Source organism: Macaca fascicularis, chromosome 15, assembly GCF_037993035.2.
Source record: "Macaca fascicularis isolate 582-1 chromosome 15, T2T-MFA8v1.1".
In the NCBI taxonomy this organism is placed as follows: Eukaryota; Metazoa; Chordata; class Mammalia; order Primates; family Cercopithecidae; genus Macaca; species Macaca fascicularis.
In genome coordinates, this window is record NC_088389.1 from 79,894,780 (window position 1) to 79,909,121 (window position 14,342).

At 42.6% G+C, this 14,342-nt stretch overlaps 1 protein-coding gene across 6 annotated transcripts in view; it reads left to right on the forward strand.

The window, feature by feature from the left end:
- Positions 1-14,342, forward strand: part of SAXO1 (stabilizer of axonemal microtubules 1) — a 121,493-nt gene that overhangs the window by 64,690 nt on the left and 42,461 nt on the right. The gene's annotated exons all lie outside the window — the stretch shown is intronic.

A 14,342-nucleotide genomic window follows, 5' to 3' on the forward strand; every position in this document is an offset into this window, starting at 1 on the left:
CTGAATTGGAATTTTGGTTCTGGCACTTCCTGTGGGACCATGGGCAAATTGCTGAGCCCCTCTGTTTAGGTTTTTTTTTTTTTTTTTTCCACTTGTGAGGTAGGACTCCTGATCCCTGTGGGCCTGCTGTGAGGATGCAAAGTGAGAGTGTTTTGGCAGAACTCCTGGCACATTCCAGGCCCTCAGGAGTTATCACCCCCTTTTGTGAATGTCTGTTCTAACAGTATATTAGAAAGATACAGAGGCACAGAAAGGGAGAGTGGATTTTTGTTTCTGCATGCTGTCTTAGTGAAGTGGCCAAAATCACTAATATGACATTGATATCGTGAGGGCTCTGAGCTCTGTGTGAGGGGCTTTAGCCTGGCCTCTTAACCAGAGGATCTGCTCAGGGGGCCCCTCTGGAAAAAGGGGGTAAGGGTCAGGAGGAAGCCTGAGTTCTAGTGTTTGCTTTGCCACCAACCACAAGTATGACCTTAGATAAATCACTTGCCTCAGTTTCCAGACCTGTTTGGAAATTGGTGTGGACCAGCTTTGAAATTTAATAGACATGAAAGTATTGTTATGAGACTATTAGAAAGTATTTTATAACTAAGAGTGGGGGTGGGTAGGGGCTTTCTCTTCCTTTCTTTCCCTCCTTTCCCTTCTTTCCATTAACAAGGTATTTAATTATCACAATCACAAAGAAATAACCTAGAAGCACTATCTGTTAAAGTGATTTCCTGTAGAGGTCTTCAGATTTATTTCCAGAGGTTCCTAGGAAAGACTTTGAAGTTGGTTTAACACTTTACACCTGCTTTGCTGTCAGGTATTGGGCTAGCAGCTGGTCAGATTTGAATTTCAAAAGTCCATGAGTCAATTTATTCCTTAGCTCTTAGATAATGCTCTACCAGGATAAGCACATTTTAAAGGTGAAAATCTCCCTTTATGTAAAAATGTAAAAAATGCAGATGGGAAAGAATGGAAGGTAATATACTAAGATGTTAACTGATGGATGAGTGGTGAGGGTTCTGGATGAGTTTTTATTTTCCTTATACCCTTCTGTGCTTTCTAGGCTTTTTTTTCTTTTCTTTTTTTTTCCAGTTTTTAAAAAATATGCCCCTCCTCCCACACAGCAAATGTAGTGCTATTATTTAATATTATAAGAAATACAGGATTTAAAAAGTTTGTGACTTGTCCGGAAACTAAAGAGAGCTAGTATATCTGAAAAATCCCAGAAGGCAGACAGGGCCCAGCCAGTCTGAAACGTTTCTTTAGCTCCAGCCTGGTGCACACCCTCCCCCTCCTCCCCCCCTCCCCCTCCTCCCCCCCTCCCCCGCTCTGCTGCTCAGAGCTGGGACAAAACATTCTCCTTCTGGCAAGGCCTTCCTTATGAAGGAAGTCACATACTAGTTTTGGTGAGTCTGGAGGATTAATGAGCTGCTAAAACTCAACTTCTTCATCTCCTGAAGCTTCCTTTCAAACTACAGATTCCAAATATGACCTACCACAGCCATCTGCCACCTCCCAGTACACTTCTGATTTGTGTGCTTCAACACACACTTCCAAGCAGCGCCCAAATTCCTACCGTGGAGTCTGGGAGTTTGTCAAAAGGTGCCAGAAACAGAGCTTTATGAATGAGCTCAGCGGTCTCACAGCGTGAAAATGACTCTAGAATAACCTAGGTTTCAGGCCTCTGCCTAAATTCAGCTTTTTAATTATTCTAATTTGTTAATCATGAAGAATAAACACTTGAGCAAGTCAGCATGTTCAAAAACCTGAGCTCCTTTCCTTTCTCAAGTAGACTCCCTTTCTAAACACCCCATTTCAGAAAGTTATACCACCAGGCTGTGTTTCCCTTCCTTTCACTCGCCCAGTACAGTCTGTCACTAAGTCCTGGTGAAATGTCTCTTTATTTTCTCTTTTTCACACTTTAGTGTAGGCCTTCATCATCTCATAGCCAGACAACTGTCATTGGTTTCTCCACTTCTACACTCTTTAAAAAAAAAAAACAAAAGAAAAAAAAAAGAAAAATGAGGTCTCTCTCTTTTGCCCAGGCTGTAGTGCAATCATAGCTTACTGCAGCCTTGAACATCTAGGCTCAAGCCATCCTCCTGCCTCTGTCTCCCTAGTAGCTGGGATTATAGATATGGGCCACTCTGCTGGCTCCAGGTCTATGCTGTTATCCTCTCAGCCCAGGCATTCTTGCTGGAATAGTCTCCTTGGAAAATAGGGCTGGTCAGATCACTCCCAATCCAGAGTCTGAAGTCAGCAGCTGAGTCAGCCCTTCCTGGTGTGATTTTCAGCCTCATGCATATCCCCAGGCCAAAGGCTCTGGACTGTCCCACCAAGTGCCCCCTGCCTTCTCCAAACTGAGCCTTTGCTCAAATCCCTGTCTTTGCACAGGTACCTACATTCACCATTGTCCAGTCATGCCTGAGGTGTAAAATCTGACCATTCTCAGCTCTGGTGAAATTTCCTCACAAAGGCTGAGTTTATTACACATTTTCCTATCCTCACATGAAAACAAGTATGTCCTTATTTCCTTCCTTTGAGGTCCACTTAGCATGCTATGGAATTCTTCCACTTGTTTTAGTAGTATATTTAACGATTTATATAATAATCTGCTCAGTTAATCGGGAAATCTATTTGTCGGGGGAGGCTGCAAGTCTATCTCGTTCTTGGGTTTTTTCATATTGTCTAGCCTAGTGCTTTGGACCTATAGTTGCTGTATATAATTGAATAGTAGACATTCAAACATGACTTTCAATGAGGTACTAGAATAGGTTCAATGTATATAATCTAAGTTTTCTTACCTTTATTTGTGAAGAGTAAAAGCAAAAATTTGATGTTATCCCATTTTAGTAGAGTGTTCTGAAATATTCCTTTGCAGCTACTAAGATGCTGAGGCCTTGGAGTCTTTCTTATTTTTCAACTGGAGTAAACTTTCTTTGAAAAGAGAGTAACTTCAGGTCCATGAGAAAGTGGGAGCCCATGAAGAGTTGGGGATGTATAGGGTTTTGGTGTCTGCTCAACATGGGGTTAGATCTTGGCTCTTGAGCAGATTTTTTGACTTCTCTGACAGGACTCAGGTTCTCCATCTGCAAACTGTTGATAATATCTGCCTAAGTTATTTTGCAAATTTTGGATGATGGATGTATGCGTCTAGAACAGTGCCTGTTGCACAGTGGGCATGCCAAAAATGCAATAATGGGCAATTATTTTCATAGCCCTTCCACAGGGTTCAGTTAGAAAGTGGGGCATCTGCAAGTGCAGCTGCAGACTGAAAACTAACCTTATTTCAAAAGCTCACCTTGCACAATGGTTCTTATTAAAATGTGAGATTGTTTATAAAGCAGAAGATTACTTGACAGCTGACCCTGAAAATGGAGTTTGAGCTCAGGCAGGAAGGGCCAGATGTGCTGTGCTATTCCAAGCTGGGCATCTCCTCCCCAGCAGGTGAGCTCTTCAGGCCAGAATAAGCAGATGTTTGGTTTTCTGGGGTGAGAAGGCAGGACAAGGTCCTGTTTGCTCTTTCACAATGTGAGTGGCTGTGAAAGGTTGAGCTTTGGGAAGCTTGCTAGGAGCTGTCACACGTGCATGGCTTTGAAATGCGGCCTTAAAACAAATTCATCACTCTCATTGCATTTCCATTGTGGGGTTGGGGGTGGATCCAAGAAAGGATCGGAGAAGAGAATTTGGTCAATTGGAGAGCTGGCAGTTGAGTACATACTATGACCAGGTACTGCTTTTGAGTGCTAGGGGCAATGAGGGGAATGGTGACACAGAATTTAATGATAAGATCTAGTTCCACCTGAGTCTAGAACAATCGTTTTTGACTTTTTCGTGTTTTTCCTCTTTCTTTTTTTTGGCAGGGTCTCATTCTCTTACCCAGGCTGAAGTGCAGTGGCATGATCTAGGCCCACTGCAACCTCCGCCTCCTGGGTTCAAGCAATTCTGCCACCTCAGCCCTCCTGAGTAGCTGGCATTACAGGCACGCTCCATCATGCCAAGTAAATTTTTGTATTTTTTGGTAGAGACAGGGTTTTGCCGTGTTGCCCAGGGTGGTCTGGAGCTCCCAACTTTGAGTGATCCACTGCCATGGCCTCTCAAAGTGCTGGAATTTACAGCCGTGAGCCACCACGCCTGCAGTTGTGGACTTTCTCTGAGGAAAACGTGTACATACACATGCCATTTTACATACAATTCCAAGAGGCTCATGGGTCCCCTGAAGTTCAAGGAACCCACGTTAAGAATCCTTTATTTAGTAATTAAAATCTAGTGGAAAACATAAACATGAACTTTAGATTCAGAAACACGTACTTCAAGTTTGTGTTCCACCCCTTACCAGCTGTGTATCTCTTTTTCTTTTTCTTTTCTTTTTTTTTGAGATGGAGTCTCGCTTTGTTGCCCAGACTGGAGTGCAGTGGCACAATCTTGGCTCACTGCAAACTCTGCCTCCTGGGTTCACACCATTCTCCTGCCTCAGCCTCCCGAGTAGCTGGGACTACAGGCACCCGCCACCATGCCCGGCTAATTTTTTTTGTATTTTTAGTAGGGAAGGGGTTTCACCGTGTTAGCCATGATGGTCTTGATCTCCTGACCTCGTGATCCGCCCGCCTCAGCCTCCCAAAGTGCTGGGATTACAGGTGTGAGCCACCATGCCCGGCCCAGCTGTGTATCTCACTGAATGAAAGATCTTGGATGATTTAAGCTCTGTAAGCCTTAGACAGACACCTCCTATGGTAGTTGAGAATAATAGCAGCAGCATCTGATGGGGTTGTAATGAAGACGAAATAAGTTAATAAGGAAAAAAGCCATTATTAGCAGTATGCCCAGCATATGGTAAATGATCTACACATGGTAATAAAATTATTACTAGTGAGCCTGCTATAAGGGAGACACTAAAGTATGGCAGTAATTCCTATTGGCATCTGAGAAGAAAGTATGAACCACAGTTTTCAGTTGAGGTTTTGTATGTGAAAGAATTGTGGAAATCAGCATGGTGGGGGTTTCTGTTACAGGCAACAAATTTATTATAACTGTCTCATGCCAGTTTATAAAAGAAGGCAACCACAGCAGGATTCCATAGGGATGTTTCAGTGGTTATATAGTCCATGAAGATGACCTCATTGGATGGAATAAATCTCTCTCAGTGACAGCTAAATACTGAGCTATAATTCATTAGCAATAATGAAGAAAAAGGATAAGATGATGATGATAACAGCCATGAGCTAGTGAGGCTTTTCATGTGCCAGGCATTGTGCTAAGTGCTTCACATTTGTTTTGGTTTGTGGTTTTGTGGGGTCCTTCCTGATGAAGCTTGAGGACTTTGACTTGGTGTAGCTGGAGGACAGCAGGCTGTGTGCACACGTGTGCATGTGTGCACTAGCTAAACCAGTTTCTTATCAGCTTTCACTCATTTGACTGCTTTTGGAGCCATGACTTTTAACATTTTGGAATGTCCTCATTGGAAAATGAAAGTTTATCATGCAACGTGTAAGATTACAACCACAAGACTCAGGAAAGCGTCCCTGAGCTTGGGGGAGAGTTACAATTAACCTCGTAAAGAGTGCGGATGAAAGTCTTTCCCATAGTTACAATCAAAGACACTTTAGGCCACTCTTTCCCCAGAGGAATAGTTGCTTTTTATGGCATGTTTTAAAGTTTTATTTCAAAAACAGTCAGCATCTTAAAGCAGAATGCTGTATGCACCCCAGGACTTCACTTACAATGTGTTTTTAGTTTTCTCAATCATATTACCAAGTTTCTGGCCACGACATGAGCTGCTACCCTCACAGACCTGCACGCAGAAGGATTTAGCCTGACTTGCTTGTGCTTGTAGCAAGAGCTCGCTTCCAGATCTCTCTGCTATTTTCTGCTGAGAGGGAAGTTAGGAGTCGGCATTATTATGTTAGAAAAGACCACCTTTTCCAGCCCTCACATTTTTCAGTCCTAGAGAAGAGATGAACCCCAGTTCCATGCAGTTCTTTCTACTCTTAGTACTCAACTGCTCCTCAAACCCAAGAGAACAATTTTTTTGCCCATAACCTGGCTTAGAGTGCTTCCTAATTATGTCATATGTGTGCACACATGGGCATATCTATGTGTTTTAACTTAAATATTGGAATGTTATGTTTTTTCCTAAGACATAGGCACTGTGACTGGATTACCTTTGGATGATAATCTTTCAGTGAGCACCTAAGTATGGCAGGGAAAGATAAGTAGTCTAGTAGCACCAAGGTGCTGAAGTACTGCTGTGTTAGTTCGCAACTGTGTTTGCGTGGAGTTTCAGGGTGAGTGAAACTTACATCTCTCTTGGTCTGTCTGCTCCACTTGAGCTGCAGTTCTTTCTTTTGGGTCTCACTTTTCCCTCAGCACAATTTTCAGCTTCTGCTGGGCCTTGGGTTTTCTTGTTCAAAGAATGTTTTATGTGCTCCCTCCACCATAATATGTGCTCTGATAATGGCTAGAGAAAAGCATGGGGTTTGAACCAAATCTGACTTTGTATGGTCTCATTTATGCAGTGTATGTATAAATTTGTATGCTGTCATTTGTACAATGCATAGGACTGCTGTGGAGGCCTTCTCACTTGTCACTATGCCTAGAGTTTATCCTTTGATCCATTGACACTGATGTCAGGGTCTAGCTTTGTTACACAAGTGCAAATCATACCTGCCACCTGTTAAAAATCCTCTAAACCTCCTCATTGCCTGGAGTAGGGAGGGCAAATGATTCAATTTCAGGTGCCAATTGGCAGGGGTGTCTGAAGTTTGTGCTCTCTGAAGTGCATAAAGTGCTATGATAGACATGTCTGATATATGTGCAGAGTGGTAGTAGCAGCAGGTGTGCCACCTCATCACTAAGAGGACAAGGTCTGAACTTCTAAGCATGGTCCATAAGACTCTTCTTGATCTGGTTTCTGTCTACCTGTCCAGAACTATTTATCCTTCCCCAGCCTGCACCCTCCCCGCTTCCCCAGCACCCGTGCTGTCACTCCAGCATGGCTTTGCATCTTCCCAACTTCCACTGGAAATCTCTTGCCTGTTGTTTCTCCATGGCTGCCTCATCCTTCAACACCTGATTCAAGTATTACTGCCTTTGAAGCCTCCCCACTTTTTTGCTCCTTAGCCACACCTACACGGTCATGATGATGCCAACCTTGATCATATGGTCAAGGTTGAGGGTCTGCCAGATTTCTCCACTGTAAAATCACCATGTTCCCTTTGTATCTTATTATGATGGAGAGAGATTCTGATATTATACCAATATCCTGTTTCTTACCAAAACTTTACCCATCAGCCTTAGCATCCATCCATGGTTGAATGAATCCACCTGAATCTACCACTGTCACCACCATGGTTGCCAAATGGTGATGGCTTATTTTAATCATTTCTTCTACATTTATTATTTGGCATTCTGTAAGAAAGAGCTTTCTCTTCTCCCCCATTTATACATGTGTATATATATACGTATATATATACACACACATATATATATCTTAGTATGTACTCATTGATCTATTTTGTTCAGTGGGTTATAACCTATTACTATCATCATTTATTTTAATGCTCAAATTATTCCGTTTGAGCTCCTTCCAGCTGTCTCCCGTGTCCTTTTGACATATGTTCCTTATCCATTCAGCATTTCCTGACTTTCTGACACAAGATATTCCAAGCTCATCTTGTATTTCTCTACCTCAACCGTCAAACTTTTTTCTAACAGCTCTGCCTCCTTTTACTTGAGGTTAATATTTAGAAACCAAGGTCTGATTGTTCACTGTGTTTGTTGCTTCTATATAGATACACAACCCAACGTGCATATCAATGTGCACATATACATAATACACACAAACACATGGAAAATAACTCTTTCCATATCTGTGCATGTATATGAAAAACCCATCAGTTCATACCAATACTTCAAATTCCATTTCAACATTCCAGAGGTCTTTCTAGCTTTCTTCTTTCCATGTTTAGAAATAGATTTTGAGGATGAGAACCCGGCTCCTTCTATTTTGAATATATTTACTAATTTGTAAAACATAACCAATCTTCCTAGCTATTCTGGATGCCTCTTCTGCCCCATTGTACCTACAACCCCTTACTGTCTGCTTCCTTGGCCATAAGGGCACACTGCCACCAACATAAGACATAAGGACCCCGAGTTTTTAGATACTGAGCACCAATGTCAAGAAGGGAAGATGGGTCGTGGTAGGTGAGTTCCTTTAAGGCAAGGAAATATGTACATTATCTTTCTTTCTAATTATTACCCAACACAGTACATGGCATATAACAAGAGCTTTGCGAATGTCATATGGATGAATGAATAAGTGGGCAAATACATGAAAAGACAAAATGGTACATTGTTTAACTTGTGAATATTACAGGGATTACCGGGATCAGGATATAATAGGTAAGACCAAGCACTTTCTGTATCTGAGAAGATTTTTGTCTCTTTTCACTCAAGTGAGTAGCTTTGGAAAGCTGCAGAGGAAAGGGATCAGATACCAGGGATACCTGCTTAAGTAGCCAGATGAGCTGAAAGAAACTCTGGTCTGGAATTAGTTGACAGATGAGGCACCCAGTTTGTCTTACCAGTGCAGCACCAGGCACATGAGAGCCATTTAACCAGGATGTGTAATGATGATAACAATGGCAAGACACGTCTGGGTTTTGGCTGTTTCATTTTGTTTGAGATTGCTGTGTGTGTGCTCTAGAGATAATACAAGGCAACACTCTAGAGAAATCATTCCTATCTACCTATGTGTTTCTGAAATTTCATTTGGCATGCAGTGTCCTATGATACCCGTCTACAACTCTGCTGAGATGTGCAGCTGTATGGCAACTGTATTGAATGCCACTTTAAAGGTGCTGGTACTTTAGATGATTCTTCTCTAGTAGTGTGCAGTTGTACATAAATATGCACAAAGCTCATTTTATGCATAATTAAAACCAGTTATCATTCCATTAGAGTTTTCACCAACCTTTACATGGTAACTACCTGTACGACACTGACAATAAATAAATAACACATTATTTTGTTGACTCATTTTGAGAACAGATTCTGTTGGGTGGTAACTTGAACTACTTTCCCAACCCCATTTCTCTTGCCTATTTTCCGGTGTTCTGACTCCACAACTTTAATTTTGCAGCTCCCTGTGCAGCTGGGGGTGGCTTTATGCCCTGATTTTAGTCAGTGAGAGGGCTGTGGGGAGTGTTTTTTTCACTTTTCCTTTGTCTGGTGGCAGAGGGTGGGATCCTGAGTACCTGAGGTTGCTGCCACTGCTTTCGGGAATGGCCTTTGCCTCCCCATGTGTACTCCAGGTTGGAAATGGCCATGGCCTCAGACCCAGAAGGACTCGAGGCTTAGTGCAGTGTAGGCACAAAGAAGAGAAGAAGACATAGGGGCTGGACAAAGGAATAGCAAAGAGGAGAGCATAAGGAAAGAGATGGAATTTTGTAGAAGCTGGAGGAGGCCCTGCTGTTGGTACCTTGGGCTTCTTAGAGCCTCAGAGATGGAGACTCCAGGTCCACTTCCTCTTGAATGCCCTTCTGTGTCTGATCTGGTTCTATGAGGGTCCTTTGTAGCCCTAGACTGTGTAGCATGACTCACGTCAGGTTTTGAGTTTTTTTGTAGACCTTCTGTTCTAATAAGGTTGTAAAGATTGAGATAATACAGATAAACAGGTAAGAACTGTGCCTGCCACACAGTCAATGCAAATGTCGAATATTCATATTGTTATCATTGAAGTTGTACAAATGTATTGGTGCACAAATTCTATACATTTATGAACAAAAGGGCAAAGGTCTCATGGAGAGCAGTCTCCAGCCAGTCTAATAGAAACGTATGGTGTTTGTTTCTTCAGTAATTTGAGATGAGAACAAGAAGATGGCTACTTTGCAAAGATGAGAGTAAGCTGAGAATTTTATTTTTGTGAATCTTATTTTTTGTAAAGAAGGGCTATCTTCTACCAGAAATAAAAAATGGAATGAATGCCCTGCCTGTTTTCTCCTAACACCTCTTCATTCCCTTGAACTTTGCCAGCATCTGGGAGGTCCAGTAGGAAATGCTCTTTAAATCCTCTGCATTCTTCCAGAAGCCCAAGGGGTTTAACAAGTTCTGACTTCAGTGAAAACATATAAACCAAAAGTACAATTTTTCCAACGTTGTTCTTTATACTAGAAATCTTCTTGTGTTTGTCAAGTAACAAAAGCAAAACCTGGCTCTTTTGTTATTGATTACTAGTGAATCAATATAAAACAGGATATTTGGGGGTGAGAGTGGGTTACCTTTAACATTTTACATTGCTATATTTTATTGAAGGAGTGTGTTTTACACTATCTGTAAATTTTAATTTCCAGTGAGAATATATTGAAAAAGTACAGTTGGAAAGGGGTAACTTAAAAATTTTCCCTTTGGGCTAAACATCTGAGGAAAAGTAGAGAAAAAAATCGTTAGTGAAATCAGAGACAACTTTGACATACCGAATTATGAACACACAGCACAGGGAAGTAATTTCATTCCAGCTGCTCAGCTGTGGTAATAATCAAACTTGAAGTCCAGCCTCCTACTTGTTTTGGAAAGTAGGGGGTGTCTTATAACAGTGAGTTAGGTCCCTAAGAATCACATGCTTGTTGAAGAATATTTTTGGTAGTCAAAGAAACAGGTGTAGTGAAATGAGGACATTTTTTCTAAAATCATGCCATTCATTGTTTAAATTATCTTTCTTTTGCTTTAGTGACATTATAGGGGATTTGGTTCCTATTTTGAAAAGCTCCATAGAGACAGAAAATATAGATCAGCACTGGTACATTTTGATGGAAGATGCGACAGTTGAGATTTTGGTTATCTGTTGGAATTCTGAAAGTTTGGAGCATTGAAGCAAGCAGCAGTGGGGCATGGGGAATATTCAGTTTTGGCAGCTTACAAGCAGTGGGGAAAATCCTCGCTGCTCAATTGAATTCGGCATTGGCTATCAAGTCAGGATCTTCCTGTCTGCACATCTTGCTCCACCACTTGCTGCTGCAGAAAGGCCCCACTCGGGACAAAATCGTTCCCTTTGGTAGCTGTTCAGGTAGGAAAAGGTATGGGTTGGGTAGGAGGGCTGGTGCAGGTCAGACTGGGGTTGGGGGTGAGGGGACAGGGAAGCCCAGGGGAACCCATTTATCCTCCTCATTACCTGCAGCATGAGACAGGGCCACGCTTAGAGAAGGAAAGACTCCTGAAGCCTTAACGCAGGGAGACTTTGGCACTGAAAACCTGACATGGAGGCTAAGAGACCTTGGGCTAAGTTTTGGGGCTCAAGGCAGTGGGACAACTATAAACATTGAAATGCCGGGGAAGCTGCGTAGCAATAGTAATTCAGAAGGCACTTGAGGACTCCAGGACTTCCAGTAATTCCATCCGTGTCATAAAACGCATGCTTGTACCCCAGAGACTGTTGGGACACTGGGACAGTCTCTTGAAAGAGATGAAATGCAACTGTTCCAGGAATCTTGTCCTTTGGGCCTTTTGGCCCCACTCAAGTTGTCGCCAGTTCACCTGCTGAGACACAAAGCACAACTCTAGGGCTGTGTCTCATATGCGTGTAGATAGATTTGGGTAGGGAGCAGTGGCAGCGACCACAGCCTAGGGCCAGTGTTTGTTTAAAGACTCATCCAGAACTTCCAGTTCTTTGCCTGAACTTGAAGCTAGGAGAGGAGAGGAGGAATCTTTTATGAGCTGCTTGGGGTTAATCTGACCTCGAAGGTGACAGCTGAGGGTAATCCTAGCCAATACCTAAGCATCCCCAAGAAAGGGGCAGTGAACACACAGCACTTGATTGTTATTTATGCAGGATGAGGAAAGGGACTTGTGGAGGGAGAAATGATGAAGCAGATTAATACATGTTGAGTGGTTGATGTCAGCTGACTGGTTGAAATTAACATGGTGTATAGCATAACTGTTGTCATTTTTACCTCAATTAATTTTATGAGACATTTAACATATTCACACATCAAGCCAAACATCTGGGGCTATATGGATGGTGGCATTTATCCAGCTGTTTACACTCCCTACTTTCCAAGTATCAGCCACGCTCACTGGGTCCCATCCACTTGCAAGCTTAGTAAGGCAGAGGCCATACAATCCCCAACTCCAAGCTCTGTGCTTATGGGTAGAGGAGTGTCCTTATATTCTGAGAGATCAAGTTGAATTTTCCTCAGAAAGGAATGAGATGTAATGAAAAGAACATCCTTTTAGGAGTCAGCAAAAGAGGCATTAGCCCTGGTTTTAAAATGGACTGTTCTATGATATTGAGCAGGTTCTTAACCCCATTGGCCTTGCTTCCTCATCTGGGATATTGGTGATGGCGGCAGCTGTAGCAGAAGTAATAATTTCTGCCCTGCTTAGCTCTCAGGGCTGCAGAAAGAATAAGATAAGACTGTATAGCAAAGCTCTAGAAACTGTGTTTCACAAATTGTTCATCCAAAAATATTAAGTGTGTAGGTGTTCCAGGCAATGTGCTTAGCTGTTTATATAATAGTGAACAAGATACCCCCTTCCTCACCAAGGAATCTAGTTTGGGTGATAAAAAAAGCATTTTTTAATATTGTGGAATTAATGCTGTGATAAAAGTAATCTACAGTGTGCTGTGCAAGCAACCCAGTCTTGGGTAGGGGTGAGATAGTGGGTCACGAACAGTTACTGTTTTAAAATAGGGATTAGAGGGGCTTTGGGGTTTTTTTTTTTTTTTTTTGCAATGCCTGGAAGAGAGCCTTGGAAAGATTTGTTTAGCACAGCTGTTGGGTTTTGTCCGAAATTCACAGGGTCCTAGATTGCTTGCGAAGAGAGTGAAACTCCAATCAAGTGAGCTTGCTGGTTTTTGGCTGGAGGACACTAAAAGGCCATGTGGGAACAAGCCTACTGCAGCTGACACAAACTTCAGAGTGTGAGAAGGGACGCTTCCTTTGGTTGTTGGCTCTGCATTTATCATCAGCTTAAATCAAGATCCTGTTATATCCAGGTGGTTGGACTAAAGCCTATTAGCCTCAAGGGAAGCTCTTACTTAAGCAGATACATGCTTGTTTCATGTAGGCCCCACTGCTTAGGGATTTGTATTCATATTTCCTTAATTTGGCCAAAAAAAAAAAAAAAAAAACTGCAAAAAGAGAACAGAGTGGGCCCCCATGTGTCTCATTTCCAGCATCAACAGTGATCAGGGTTTTGCCACATTGGGTTCATCCATCAATCCCAGTCATGCATCAATCCCAGCCAGCCATGTTTTTCACCCCTACCTACCTTATTATGCTTCTCTAAAAGTAGGGGCATTTTTAGCTGGGTGCAGGGGCTCACGTCTGTAATCCTAGCACTTTGGGAGGCTGAGGTGGGTGGATTACCTGAGGTCAGGAGTTCGACACCAGCCTGGCCAACATGGAGAAGCCCCATCTCTACTAAAAATACAAAAATTAGCCAGGTGTAGTGGCATGTGCCTGTAATCCCAGCTACTCGAGAGGCTGAGGCAGGAGAATCACTTGAACCTGAGAGGCAGAGGTTTCAGTGAACTGAGATCATGCCACTGTATTCCTACCTAGGCAACAAAAGCGAAACTGCATCTCAAAAAAAAAAAAAAAAAAAAAAAAAAGACATTTTCTGAACCATGTTGCCACTATCTATCGCATCAAAAAATCCAAGGCATTTTAGAAAACTTTTTTCACTGTCTATTTCTCCCCAAAATGTTACTTTGAGAAACTTCAAGTGTATAACACACTTAAGAGAATTTAAAAGTGAATGGCTACGTATCTGTCACTTAGATTCTATCATAACATTGACACATCTCTACATCTATTCATTCCATTATCCATGCATCTTTTAAAAATGTATTTCTGTCCGGGTGCAGTGGCTCACACCTGTAATCCCAGTGCTTTGGGAGGCCAATGCAGGTGGATAGCTTGAGCCCATGAGTTTGAGACCAGCCTGGGCAACACGAGGAAACCTCATCTCTACAAATAACAAAAAAGGGAAGACTGGCAAGATGGCCGAATAAAAACAGCTCCAGTCTGCAGCTCCCAGCGAGTCCAATGCAGAAGGCAGGTGACTTCTACATTTGTAACTGAGGTACTCACTTCATCTCACTGGGACTGGTTAGACAGTAGCTGTGCCCTCAGAGGATGAGCAGAAGCAGGGTGGGGCGTTGCTCACCCAGGAAGCATAAGGGGTTGGGGAACTTCCTCCCTTAGCCAAGGGAAGCCGTGAGGGACTGTGTCATGAGGGACAGTGCTATCTGGCCCAGATACTACGTTTTTCCAATGGTCTTCCCAACCTGCAGACCAGGAGATTCTCCTGTGTGCCTATACCACTGGGGCTCTGAGTTTCAAGAACAAAAC